The following is a 14,611-nucleotide window of genomic DNA, read 5'->3' as shown; positions in this document are numbered from 1 at the left end:
GATTTTTTGCCCTTCTTAAATAATGGGAAAACGTGGGCTGTACGCCAATCCACTGGGACTCTGCCAGTTGCAAGAGAGTCACAAAAGATAAGATAAAGGGGTTTATCTATAACTGAACTTAATTCCCTTAGGACCCGAGGATGCATGCCATCCGGGCCAGGTGCCTTGTCTATTTTTAATTTATTTAGTCTTGCCTTCACTTCTTCCTGCGTTAAGTATTTAATATTACAGTTAGAAGATTGAGACTCTTCCGCCTCTGTAGTTTGCAACAGTGCTGTTTCTTTTGTGAAGACAGAAGCAAAGAAAGCATTTAATAACTCTGCCTTACCTTGGTCATCCACCATTGAGTTCCCATCCTCATCCTTTAGGAGTCCTATACAGTCAACCTTTCTTTTTTTAGAGTTAATGTACTTGTAAAACTTTTTTGGGTTAGATTTGATATCCTTAGCGATTTGTTTTTCAGCTTCAATCTTTGCCTGCCTAATTTCTTTTTTACAATTTTTATTGCACTCCTTATAATTGCTTAGTGCAGCCTCTGTCCCCTCCTGTTTTAAGACCTTATAGGCATTCTTTTTCCTCTTCATTTTATCTTTAACCTTTCTATTCATCCATAGAGGCCTTTTTTTATTCCTAGACATTTTGTTTCCATATGGGATATACATACTACAGTATTTATTGAGTATAAGTTTAAAAGCTTGCCATTTCCCTTCAGTGTCTTCCCCTTGTAGTACATTATCCCAGTTCACCAAACTTAGTGCCTGCCTAATTTGAGTGAACTTTGCTTTTCTAAAGTTCATAGTTTTAGTGGTCCCGCTGCCCCGTGGCCTATCAGTCACCAGCTCAAACGTTATCATGTTGTGATCACTATTTCCCAAATGTTCTTGAACCTGCACATTTGATACATTATCTGGTCTATTAGAAATGATCAGATCCAGTAACGCATTCCCCCTAGTTGGTTCAGTTACCATTTGAGTCAAGTAATTGTCCTGTAGTGCTGCCAGAAATCTGCTGCTTTTACCAGAATAGGTAGCCTCAATACTCCAGTCAATGTCTGGAAAGTTGAAGTCGCCCATAATTATGACCTCATTTTTACCTGCAGCTTTTTCAATCTGCTGTAGTAATCGCAGTTCTGCAGCTTCATTAATAAGAGGTGGCCTGTAGCATACCCCAATAAGCAATTGGCAACTTTTATTTCCACCATGAATATTTACCCAAACGGACTCCACATCTTCGCAATCTTCCTCCATCTCATCGTTGAGGACAGCTGTAAGAGAATTCTTAACAAAGAGACAAACCCCTCCACCTTTTTTCCCTGTTCTATCCCTCCTAAACACATTGTATCCTTTTAAATTAGCTATCCAGTCATGGCTTTCATCCATCCATGTCTCGGTTATTCCCACAATGTCATAGCCTTTGTCATTCAGAATGAACTCTAGTTCGTCTATTTTATTTGCAAGGCTCCGAGCATTGGTTACCATGCACTTTATATTTTTACCACCACATTTACCAATTTTGTTTACATGAAATTGGCTACTTGAATTTTTACCAACCTCCTTAATCTTTACACTGTCCCCACCCCCCTCTCCACCCTCCATAATGATAGGTTCCCACTGTCTTTTTACCTCATCTTGTCTATGTATTGAGACTTTATCCTCCCGCCTCCCCCCAGATCCTAGTTTAAAATCTCCTCCAACCGTTTAGCCATCTTCTCCCCCAATGCAGCTGCACCCTCCCCATTAAGGTGCAGCCCATCCCTGCTGTAGAACCTGTAGCCGACTGCAAAGTCTGCCCAGTTCTCCAGGAACCCAAACCCTTCCTTCCTACACCAATTTCTCAGCCACTTATTTAACTCCCTAAGCTCCCTCTGTCTCTCAGATGTAGCACGTGGCACTGGCAGTATTTCAGAAAACACCACCTTGGAGGTCCTTGCTTTAAGTTTATCTCCAAGTACCTGAAAATCATTTTTGAGGACCTTCCATCTCCCACTAACTTTGTCATTGGTGCCAATGTGTACCATGACAGCCGGGTCTTCCCCAGCCCCACCCAGTAATCTGTCAATTCTTTCCGCTACATGCCGAACCCGAGTACCCGGGAGGCAACAGACTGTACGGCATTCGCGGTTTCTTCGACAGATTACCCTATCTGTGCGCCTAATAATTGAATCCCCTACCACCAGTACCTGTCTAGCCTTAGCTGCACTCCTATTCCCTTTCTCGTTACAGCAGTCTGCCCCTTGGTTGCTAAGGAGCACATCCTGCTGCAGCATTGCTACTCCTGAATCATCCTCCCCAATATTACGCAAACAAGCATACTTATTAGTGAGGGACAACTCGGGACTAGCCTCCCTGCCACTTTTTCCCCTACCCCTTCTAACTGTGACCCAACTAGCGGCTGCCTCTGCTTCTTGGTCCGGCTGTACTCCACCCTCCTCATCTTCAACGGTTCCATCCAGTGTCTGGATCGTGAGATCCAAGCTCTTCTCCATGTTGTGTATGCTTCTCAGTGTTGCGAGATGCTTATTTAGCTCTGCGACTTCCGCCTCTAACTGAGCAACACGCACACACCCAGGGCAACAGTAAACACCCTCAATCCGCTGATCAAGGCATGCATACATGTTGCAGGATGTACACTGTACAGCATAGTCCAACATGATGACTTTTGTGTGGGGAAAAATTATTTAAAGTAAACTGTGGTGGTAAAAGATGAAATGGGAGAGTGAGTGTAGCTGGGGAGGAGGAAAGGGAGAGTAAGTGAAGTTGGGGAGTGAGTGAAGAGGGGGGGGGGAGGGGAGGAGGGGGAGGGGGGGAGGAGGGGGAGGAGGAGGGGCGGGAGGGGTGGAGGAGTGGAGGTGGAGTGAGTGAAGTTGGGGTGGAGTCCTCAAAATTTAAAGACTACACCACAACGTGCCTAGCACATTCTAACCAATGCAAAAAAACACAATATTGATTGAAGTTTTTTTTTTTTTTTTTGTCCTTACCTACTTCCTCTCACCACTCTCTTTGTGCCTGTGTTGTAACGCCTGTTTTTAACGCCTATGCCACTTGTGTCGCAGCCACTTAGTGAGCAAGCCACAGACTGAGCAAGCTCAGTACTGAGTCCTGAAGCTGACCAAATACCTCCTGTTGCAGCTAGTCCCTCCCCCTAGCCAATTGCCTGCTGCAAAACAAACTAGAGGGAAAAGAAAAAAAAATTGTACTTTTAAAAACTGACACTTGCTGTTTAATATCAGATGAACCACACAGACAATCCACCAGATATTGCAGCAGCAAAAAACAATATACAAACAGCAATGTAATATAATTAGTGCTCACAATTCCCAGCAGTGAAGTGAAGCAGCCCACCACCAAGATTAAAGGTTTGGCCTACACTTCCTGTTTAATTTAACACCTGTGTTGCAGCTAGTCCCTCCCCCTAGCCAATTGCCTGCTGCAAAACAATCTAGAGGGAAAAGAAAAAAAAAATTGTACTTTTAAAAACTGACACTTGCTGTTTAATATCAGATGAACCACACAGACAATCCACCAGATATTGCAGCAGCAAAAAACAATATACAAACAGCAATGTAATATAATTAGTGCTCACAATTCCCAGCAGTGAAGTGAAGCAGCCCACCACTGCATCTGCTCAGCCATTGATAAGGAATCATACAAAGTTTTGCAGACAAAGATTTGTAGACAGTCCCTATTCGGTGTTCAGCAGGGTCTTGTGTACAGCGTTGTGAAAAACGCATGCAGTGCTTCACTGCTGTTTGCTTTTATCTGCATGGGGAAAACACATTGGGCTTGATTCACAAAGCGGTGCTAACTGTTAGCACGCCTGTGAAAACCCCCTTAGCACGTCTAAAGGAGCTTTTCGCGCGCAAAACTTTACGCGCGCACTGCACAGAGCGCAGGGCGCTCCGCGTGAAGTACCCATTAAAGCTGTAAACGGTTTCAAACCGCCAACTGAAGGAGAACTCCACAAACACCAATGCAGGTTGTAAAATTCAAAAGTTTTATTCAAAATACAAGATAAAAATACACTTTCTACTCCATGTAACCAATGAGAATTACAAACAACACAATCTCTAATATCACAGTCTTCTTATCATCTTCTGGTCTTCTTTCTATAGAACACTTCCGGAAGCTAGGAGGAAAACAACTGGTTAACAATAACACATAACCTTCCCACCCGGTAAGTATTTTCTCAGCGTTCCCACCCACTTTAATGAAAAATGGACCTTATTTGGATTTCCTAAACCCTGAGTACTAAAGTAATTTCAGTTTAATGCTTCACTGACAAGACCATTATATAGTACTGTAACCTCTAAGTTTGCTGATCAGCAAAATCTTTCATAACTCAATAGTAAATAGAGTACTCTTGTTTTTTTTTTTTTTTTGTTCTCAGTCTGATCAATTATTCTGGCTATTTTTCTTGTTCAATAGTTCAGCCGTTTCTTAGGAAAAGCCAGAATAATAAATGTATAAGTTAGATGGTTAGGAGTTAATAAATTGGTTGGTTAATAAGTTAATAATAAATAATAAAAGAAATAAAATTGGTTAGTGAATTACTAAACTCTTAGTAAATTAATAAGGTTACTAGAATTAAATAATAAGAAGAAAATAACTCCGTCACTTGTTCCTATGAGCAAAACTACTCAATATGCTTGCCCAAAAAAAAAAACAGCAGAAAAATAAAAGCACAACAGTTTCTTTATAAATCTCAGCTTCTGCCGCTCCTGTATGTAATCTCTTCTGTTCTTTTGCAGGACCAGTCTATTGCCAGAAAAACAGTCTATTAACAGGTACTTCTTCTAAATCTTTCAACACTACTGGTAAATGGACATATTAATCATTTCTCCTTTCTTTTACAGGAATCCAGTCGGACCACTCTTCCCATAGGTAAGTATTTCTTACAATATAACTTCACATTATCTTGTGCACCACACATAAAATAACCAATTACTTTGGTAAAGTCAGTAAGCTATAAGAGGTTAAGATAGGCCTCTAGCAGACAGGACAGTAGTTCATTTCCTTAAGCAGATTCACTTTCCTCACAATCTCACTATCTCTTAGTCTCAGGCCTAGTATATGGGTAATATGCAGTTTCTGTCTTCCATAACACAACTGTTTTCCCATTACAGCAACCATTCAGGCCACTTATAAAAATCAAAATAAAATACAAGTGAGATTATATTCATCACAGTAGGGAGGATAATTCTCAATTCTCTGCCTCCTAACACTACACTTCAGAAGTGGGGGATATTACCAGAGCCAAATTTACTGTAATTAAAAATGTTTAAAAATCTTTCTTGTGGCATGCTGATTTATCAACACATTGATCACATTTCATACGTGTCATCTTGAACGATTTATTTTCCAGCACTTCAGTGTCAAGAATCACTGGCTATCATCTGTCTGGCTCTCTTTCCTCTGTCTGAAATCTCTCTCCTGGCTTTCCCACTCCTTGTCAGCTTTACAGGACTGATGGCTGGCTTATCTTATGGAGGATTGAAGAATCATCATGGCTCGGTAATTTTCTCCCAAAATGTCAGCTATCGCATCGTCTGGCCTGCTTCTCTTCAGCTGTGCCTGCTGCATCTTTCCCCTTCTCCTGTCTGCTCCAACTCCCAACTCAACCCCTCAGAAAGCTGTTATATCTTCCCTAACGGCTCCCCTGCTTGTGTGTCTGGTTGCTTAGCAACCTTCCCTCAGCCATCAGCTGGGAGCTAGTCTACTTTAGGGGACCCACCGCAAATCCCCATAGACACTTTCACCTGGGCTGCAAAATGGAACAAATGTCTTCCGTTTGCTTGTTTAAACCTCCACAAGCCTTATATCCCTGGGTAGCTAAGCATGTCCTCTAACGAATTTTGCGGTTTCGGTCAAAAAAAAAGTTTGAACTGACTGTACAGGAGCCGCCGAACGGCCGCAATTTCGGGTCCGTCAGCCATCTTTGTTCTGCTCTGCAGGTCGTTTCTTCCTCCTCATTGGAGGGATTGTTAGGTGGGGGCGTGCCAGCTTCTGTCGGCAGCTAACGAACCCTCCAATGAGGAGAAAGAAAGGACCTGCACAGCAGAATGAAGATGGCCGACGGAACCGAGATTAAGGCCGTTCGGCGGCTCCTACACAGCCCATTTCAACTTTTTTTTTGACCGAAAACCTCACAGTTCGTTACAGGATATGCTTACCTATCCATGGGTATAAGGCTTGTGGGGGTTTAAACAAGGTGAAAGCGGACATTTGTTCCGTTTCTGTAGACCAGCTGAAAGTGTCTATGGGGATTTGCGGTGGGTCCCCTAAAGTAGACTAGCTCCATCAGCTCTGCCTACCCACACATTACACATTACAACTAAGGGAAAAATGCCCTTACTTAACAAACCTGTGTCAGCAGCGCCTCTATTTAAAGCTGCTGATCAGGTAATAATATAAAAATAAAAATAAATAGATCCCCCCTCTTTCTACCTGCTACAATTCCTCCCTTCTTTAAATATTGTAGTCCTCTACAATTATACACTAAAATCATACATCAATACCAAAGGAATTCCTCTTGCATATACCTATCAGGTAATTTTCCTTGGTTAGTTCGAGTAGATTTTCTAATACATTCTAAATTTCCCACCCCCACCTCATTGAGGTCTATGGAATTCTCCCCAGTCAAAGCAGCGTCCACCTCCCCTTGTTCAAAATTTGGGATTCTCCCTGGAGAATCAAAATCGGCATTGGCCAGGAGACAAAGCTACAGTCATCAGGCCCACCCTCTGGGGTGGAACATTCAGCACTCTTTGGGGGAATGCACCATACTTCCGCAATTTTGTCCACCTGAGGCATACCAATTCCGCAACCTTGGTAAAGCGATATATCATCGCTATAAGACAACCATATCCATCTTGAAGGATGGTTTGTCTGCTGAAGCATCAGACAATTGCATCTTCAAATAAGCGTCCTGTAACTGCTCATTCATCACCTGAAGCGTTTCCAACACTGTCCTTTCTTTTTCCTCCTGTATCGTTGAGGCTGTGGTTCTAAACTTTCAGATTTTTCTTTATTAAATGTCAGAGCTTTTTCACTCAATTCAGAACTACTATCCCCATTTTGGATTGGAACTGCAGTTTTCTGTGGTATTAACACCTTTTCTTCTTTACGGCTAATATCAGACTCAGGCCACTTTACTTCATAATGGATCTCACTTGGAGAAACAATGGTAGGCTCCAAATCAGGCCCTGTTTCTACTCTACTTATTTGGTCATCTGGAGAGGTCCTGACCAGGTAATCGAGATCTTCCTCCTGAATAGATTGTTCAGAGTACTCAGCATCTATGAGTTCTTTGATAAGCCAAGGGGTTTTGGATAAACCATATCTTTTTCGACTACGTCTGTGTCGTTGAGGTTTAGGCATTGGATTCCAGTAATCTTCCCAGTCCTTTCTTGAAGAAGTGTCTGTTTCTTTTCTCGGTTCACATATTTCAATTTTCTGTGTACTTAAGTCTTTTACAGTTTCCTTTGGTACATAGATAATTGGCTTATCCTGAATTTGCTTATCTTTTTTGTCTCCGGTATCTCTAGGTTCCCTCACCTTACCGGATTGAGTATCAGATGAAACTGAATCACACCTCCGTTTAAACTCTTTGTGCAGTGTGGAGGGTTCAGGATACCTTGCTTCTCCCAGTTTCTGATACAACAGAGACTTCTTCTGATAGTAATCAAGATCTATCGCACAATGCCTGCGGGGTCTCAAATGCTTCACATACTTGCTGCCTTGAACTGGAGTACCATTCAAACCAGTTACATTGGCAGCCTCCATACCTTTATTTCCTTTTACAAGATCAAATTCGACCGTCTCCCCATTCCTCAAACTGCGAAACTGGTTCCTGGAGTTATTCTTCCCTATGGCCGTCCAGTGTACAAACACATCTCTTTCCTTGTGTCCAGGAGATATAAAACCATAGCCTTTTTTATCGTTGAACCACTTCACTACACCTATCATTTTCTTAAATACAATTATGTTCTTTTTCTTAAAGAGAATCTGTATTGTTAAAATCACACAAAAGTAAACATACCAGTGCGTTAGGGGACATCTCCTATTACCCTCTGTCACAATTTCGCCGCTCCTCGCCGCATTAAAAGTAGTCAAAAACAGTTTTAAAAAGTTTGTTTGTAAACAAACAAAATGGCCACCAAAACAGGAAGTAGGTTGATGTACAGTATGTCCACACATAGAAAATATATCCATACACAATCAGGCTGTATACAGCCTTCCTTTTGAATCTCAAGAGATCATTTGTGTGTTTCTTTCCCCCTTCAGCTCACTGAAGAGTTACAAGCTGATTGTTTGTTTACTCTTGCAGACAGCTCTGCCCGGTTGTCTGTAATTCTGCAGTATGTGACTCATCAGTATGTGAACAGAGGATTTATCCAGCTTGTAAAAGATAAGAGAGCAGAGAAAAGCTGGCTAATGTAAATAACACACACACAGGGGAGTGTGCATAGAGGGGGCATGCATAGCAGATCACACTGAAGAGTTGGCAGCCTTCCAGACACAGGATGACAAGTCCGACAGGGGAAAGATAAGCTGATTTATTACAGAGATGGTGATAGTATTAAGTGCAGCAGTAAGCCAGAGCACATTATAATAGGTTTAGGAACCTGTAGGATGGTAGAAAACACAATGACATCTTTGTTACAGAGTCCCTTTAAAGGAGCCATTACTCCATTTTTTTCCGAAATTCCTATGGGTCTGTGTCTTTATACTTTTCATCAAGGGTGATTTACTTCTATCTGGGGTCTGTTGGATATATCCTGCAGTCTGACCCTCGGCTGCAGGATCATTCAGTTTAAATATGGTCGTCGCTCCAACCGCCTACGGTTAGTACAGTTTCTAGTCATGTGTCCTTCTCTTCCGCAATCCCAGCAGACAAATGGTGGTTCTCGTTCATTTTCTACTCTGGAAGGAAAGTTTTTACTAGACAAGGATCGTTTTTCTTCTTTCAACTTCTTTATCTCCCTTGTCAGTTGTTGGACTAACTCAGTCAAAGTCTCTATCTCACTTTTGTAGGGTTCTTTCTGTTCTTTGTTTTGAAGGTTAGATACTTGTACATTCATCTGGAAGTGATTTACCTGCATAGCCTCCTCTTCCTGCTGGTATGTCACAGCTAAACTTTGCAATTTATGAAATCCAATTTTCCGTTCCCTTTCCAATTTTTCCTTAAGATGTTGTCGAGTGGTTCCACTCCTCAAACCCAACAAAAACTGGTGTACCAACCAAGCCTCTGCATCCACATGAGAAATCTCATCTTCTTCCATTTCTTTCTGAATCAGGGCATTCATCAGCTTTTTGAGGGCATTTGCGAATTGAGGAATAGTCTCTTCTCGTTTTTGTATACGATCAATAAATCTCTTACGCAGTATATGTAGATCAGCTGGATCTCCATATATTTCTTCCAAAATTTCAATAATTGTCTCTATTGGAGCAGGTTCAGGGAGTTCAGAGGTGACTACAGTCTTGCGTGCATCCCCCTCCAAAGCTAGGATGGCTATTTCTCGTTGAATTTCCACAGGGACTTTATAAGCCTTAACAGCACTCTGGATTCGTTCAATCCAATCTCTTAGCAACATATTATGGCCATTAAATTTAGGTAAATAGGTGGCCAGAAGCCCAACAGGTGTCATCTGATAAGCAGAGGGTGTTAAGTTGGATTTTTCCCCCGCAGCGGCACTGGTTCCTGGAGTGGGGCCTTGGCCCTCTGACTGTAACTCCGCCTCCATCCTGCCGACTACGCCAAAATTATGTAAACGGTTTCAAACCGCCAACTGAAGGAGAACTCCACAAACACCAATGCAGGTTGTAAAATTCAAAAGTTTTATTCAAAATACAAGATAAAAATACACTTTCTACTCCATGTAACCAATGAGAATTACAAACAACACAATCTCTAATATCACAGTCTTCTTATCATCTTCTGGTCTTCTTTCTATAGAACACTTCCGGAAGCTAGGAGGAAAACAACTGGTTAACAATAACACATAACCTTCCCACCCGGTAAGTATTTTCTCAGCGTTCCCACCCACTTTAATGAAAAATGGACCTTATTTGGATTTCCTAAACCCTGAGTACTAAAGTAATTTCAGTTTAATGCTTCACTGACAAGACCATTATATAGTACTGTAACCTCTAAGTTTGCTGATCAGCAAAATCTTTCATAACTCAATAGTAAATAGAGTACTCTTGTTTTTTTTTTTTTTGTTCTCAGTCTGATCAATTATTCTGGCTATTTTTCTTGTTCAATAGTTCAGCCGTTTCTTAGGAAAAGCCAGAATAATAAATGTATAAGTTAGATGGTTAGGAGTTAATAAATTGGTTGGTTAATAAGTTAATAATAAATAATAAAAGAAATAAAATTGGTTAGTGAATTACTAAATTCTTAGTAAATTAATAAGGTTACTAGAATTAAATAATAAGAAGAAAATAACTCCGTCACTTGTTCCTATGAGCAAAACTACTCAATATGCTTGCCCCAAAAAAAAAACAGCAGAAAAATAAAAGCACAACAGTTTCTTTATAAATCTCAGCTTCTGCCGCTCCTGTATGTAATCTCTTCTGTTCTTTTGCAGGACCAGTCTATTGCCAGAGAAACAGTCTATTAACAGGTACTTCTTCTAAATCTTTCAACACTACTGGTAAATGGACATATTAATCATTTCTCCTTTCTTTTACAGGAATCCAGTCGGACCACTCTTCCCATAGGTAAGTATTTCTTCCAATATAACTTCGCACTATCTTGTGCACCACACATAAAATAACCAAAAGAAAATGGCTTCTTGCATTTATTACTTTGGTAAAGTCAGTAAGCTATAAGAGGTTAAGATAGGCCTCTAGCAGACAGGACAGTAGTTCATTTCCTTAAGCAGATTCACTTTCCTCACAATCTCACTATCTCTTAGTCTCAGGCCTAGTATATGGGTAATATGCAGTTTCTGTCTTCCATAACACAACTGTTTTCCCATTACAGCAACCATTCAGGCCACCTTATAAAAATCAAAATAAAATACAAGTGAGATTATATTCATCACAGTATGAGGATAATTCTCAATTCTCAGCCTCCTAACACTACACTTCAGAAGTGGGGGATATTACCAGAGCCAAATTTACTGTAATTAAAAATGTTTAAAAATCTTTCTTGTAGCATGCTGATTTATCAACACATTGATCACATTTCATACGTGTCATCTTGAACGATTTCTTTTTCAGCACTTCAGTGTCAAGAATCACTGGCAATCATCTGTCTGGCTCTCTTTCCTCTGTCTGAAATCTCTCTCCTGGCTTTCCCACTCCTTGTCAGCTTTACAGGACTGATGGCTGGCTTATCTTATGGAGGATTGAAGAATCATCATGGCTCGGTAATTTTCTCCCAAAATGTCAGCTATCGCATCGTCTGGCCTGCTTCTCTTCAGCTGTGCCTGCTGCATCTTTCCCCTTCTCCTGTCTGCTCCAACTCCCAACTCAACCCCTCAGAAAGCTGTTATATCTTCCCTAACGGCTCCTTTGATTGTGTGTCTGGTTGCTTAGCAACCTTCCCTCAGCCATCAGCTCTGCCTACCCACACATTACACATTACAACTAAGGGAAAAATGCCCTTACTTAACAAACCTGTGTCAGCAGTGCCTCTATTTAAAGCTGCTGACCAGGTAATAATATTAAAATAAAAATAAATAGATCCCCCCTCTTTCTACCTGCTACAAAGCCTATGCGACTTAGCGTGCGCATAGGACTTTGCGCGCGGTACCTAGCGCGCGATCTGATTGAGAAAACCGGTGCTAACCTACTTAGCACTCTGGTTAGCGCGCCTAAAGACTTTAGATGTGCTAAGTAGGTTAGCACCGCATAGTGAATCAAGCCCATTAACTACTTGACGACCTCTCCACGCCAATGGGCGTGGCCGCGGCGTCAGCCCCAGGACCGCCTAACGCCAATTGGCGTCAAGTCCTGGGGCTCTAATTTGCATGCGATCACGTGCACGCTGCGCGCACATCTCATGCTCGGGGGGGCGGCTATTGCCGCTCGGGAGACTGTTAGACGGTGAGATCGCCATCTATTTACACAGCGCAGCGCTGCGATCAGCAGCAGGGCTGCCCTGGGGACAGCCGTGTGACACGGCTGTCCCCCTGGGCGACAAGAGAGCGATCGGCAGTGATAGGCTGAAGCCTATCACCGCCGATCACTGTGATAGGCTGGCTGGGGGAGGGAGGGAGGGAGGCTGGCTGGGGGAAGGAGAGGAAAGAGGTTTTTTTTATTTATAACACTAACATAAATATTTATTACAAAAAAATAAACAACTGGGGGGCGATCAGACCCCACCAACAGAGAGGTCTGTTGGGGGGGGGGAAAGAGGGGGGGATCACTTGTGTTCTGTGTTGTGCAGCCCTGCAGCTGTGCCTTAAAGCTGCAGTGGCCATTTTAGCCAAAATGTGCCTGGTCTTTAGGGGGGTTTACCACTGTGGTCCTCAAGTGGTTAAAGTGTGCACTAGCCAATTGAATAACATTGGTTCTCAGTTTACCTGTACAGAAAGTGTGTGTGTGGTGGGGGGGGGGGGATGTTGGCCAGAGGGCCCCATCCAAAGTTTTGAAGGGGGGCCCAGTGATTTCTAGTTACGCCCCTGGCTCAAATGTTACCTTTATTTGTGATATGATTCTTCTGCAGCAAAAAAGAAAGAAAAAAAGGTGTCTTATGACTTTGATCACATGACCAGAAACCCAGAGTGCAGATTGAGAGAGGTTTTTTTATACTCTGTGGGTGAATGTGTTGCTGGTATTTGGATTGTATCATCCCCACACTTCAAGAGGAAGTCATGGCACGGATATAGTCTAATTGGACTCATGGACTGCAGCCCACAGCATCTGTGGTCTGTCATACGGGAAGTGACCTCTGTCTGAGTTCTTGCCCGGTTATTTTATGAATGATTTATTTAACATCAGCTAATCAAGAAGCTTGCTGACAGATAAAAACAAGGTTTATATATATTTTTTTTATTAGGTTAAGTACTAAAATTAGATCTTTTACAAATGTAAACTGACAGTGTTATTAGGTTGAATACTGAAATATATTTTTCGAATACTGTATGTATTCTAGTAATCAGGACAATGTGAAATATTTTTGGGATTAATTAAGTTTAGGACTACAAATCTTTTTTTTTTTTTTAACATTTATTTATATTAATTGAGGATATATAAAATATCACAAAATGAAAATTTGACATTATTTAGAGCTCTACCTCCTGGACATATATTTGGTTGCCTTTCAAATTAGAACCTTTTGTGTTTAAAAATTTCACAGTTAGAACAAAAAGTGGAGCTCCAAACAAATATAAAAATGTCATTTCTAACATAAATTTTCTGAAAGAAATATTTTTGCCACTTTCTGTGTCAGTCATTTTAATGTCCAGTAAGTAGTAAATATTTTTGTTATGCAGCTCCAGGGTCCCTCCAAAATGCTGCCTGTATGGTCTTTTCTCTAAGTACTTTAGTTACCTACAACAATTCTAAAATGTATTGCTTGGTTAAGGGGCTTCCACCAAAATCGTGTCTAGAATAGTATGTTATCGGGTCTATAAATGGGTCTTCAGCAACCTAAAATGGGACAACAATACTGTCACTATCATCAAGAGAGCACAACAGAGGATGTACCATGCAGCTGAAAAAGTTTGGCCTACAACAAAAGTGTGGTGCAGTTCTACACTGCGATCACCAAATTCATCATGACATCATCTATGACTGTATGGTTCGGCTCTTGCTCAATACTAGAAAAGGTGAGACTGCAAGGCATCATCGATAAGCAGAAAGAATAATCGGCTGTAGCTTACCTTCATCTTTATGCTGGCAGTATGCTGTGCAGAAAGAGATCGACCACGATTGCCCCTGACCCCTCTCCCCTGCTCACTCCATCTTCCAGCATATGCCTTTAGGAGTGAGATACCAGTCAGTCGCAACTAAAACTAGCCACTGAAACAGCTTGTTCCCTCGGGCGGTAGCAATGCTTAATGCAGAATTACACTCGATTTGCTAGCAAAGCATTACAGCATAGAACTGAAAATGATCATGTCTCACCCTGTTTACTGCCACTATAACTTACATACTGTCTGTCCTTGTATTGTTTTGTTTGTGTCTGATAAGCAACTGCCAAATCAATTTATTTGTAAGTGCAAACTTATTTTGCCAAATAAACTGATTCTGATAATGTACAAAAAAAATGGTTCAATGCACATTTTCTCCCTCGTGTTATTCTCACACCTTATCAATAAAATGCATTTTAAGCCACCAGCAAACAAGGAAATACTACTTTCACCTACTTGTTGGCTCTTATTCAATTATAGAGTAAGAAAAAGTTATTTTAAAGGGATTTCGAGCGCCTCTCATGGGCATGCCTTTAAGCCAGACGACTTCCAACAAAGTCATGCTAATACCCCTCTGGAGGAGCCTCTTGCAATGGCCATGCATGTCACTTCCCCTTCCTGCTTCATTCAGTGATGCACTTCTCTAACAGAGAAGACAGGGGTGACCCGGAAGTTATAACATAGCCAAGATGGCAACCGCGATTTTTAAATTGAAGGAAAAATATTTGGTGTAGAACGGCGATTCAG

This window comes from Hyperolius riggenbachi, chromosome 2 (assembly GCF_040937935.1).
Source record: "Hyperolius riggenbachi isolate aHypRig1 chromosome 2, aHypRig1.pri, whole genome shotgun sequence".
In the NCBI taxonomy this organism is placed as follows: domain Eukaryota; kingdom Metazoa; phylum Chordata; class Amphibia; order Anura; family Hyperoliidae; genus Hyperolius; species Hyperolius riggenbachi.
The sequence above is the reverse complement of the archived record's forward strand: the minus strand, read 5'-3'. Positions refer to the sequence as shown.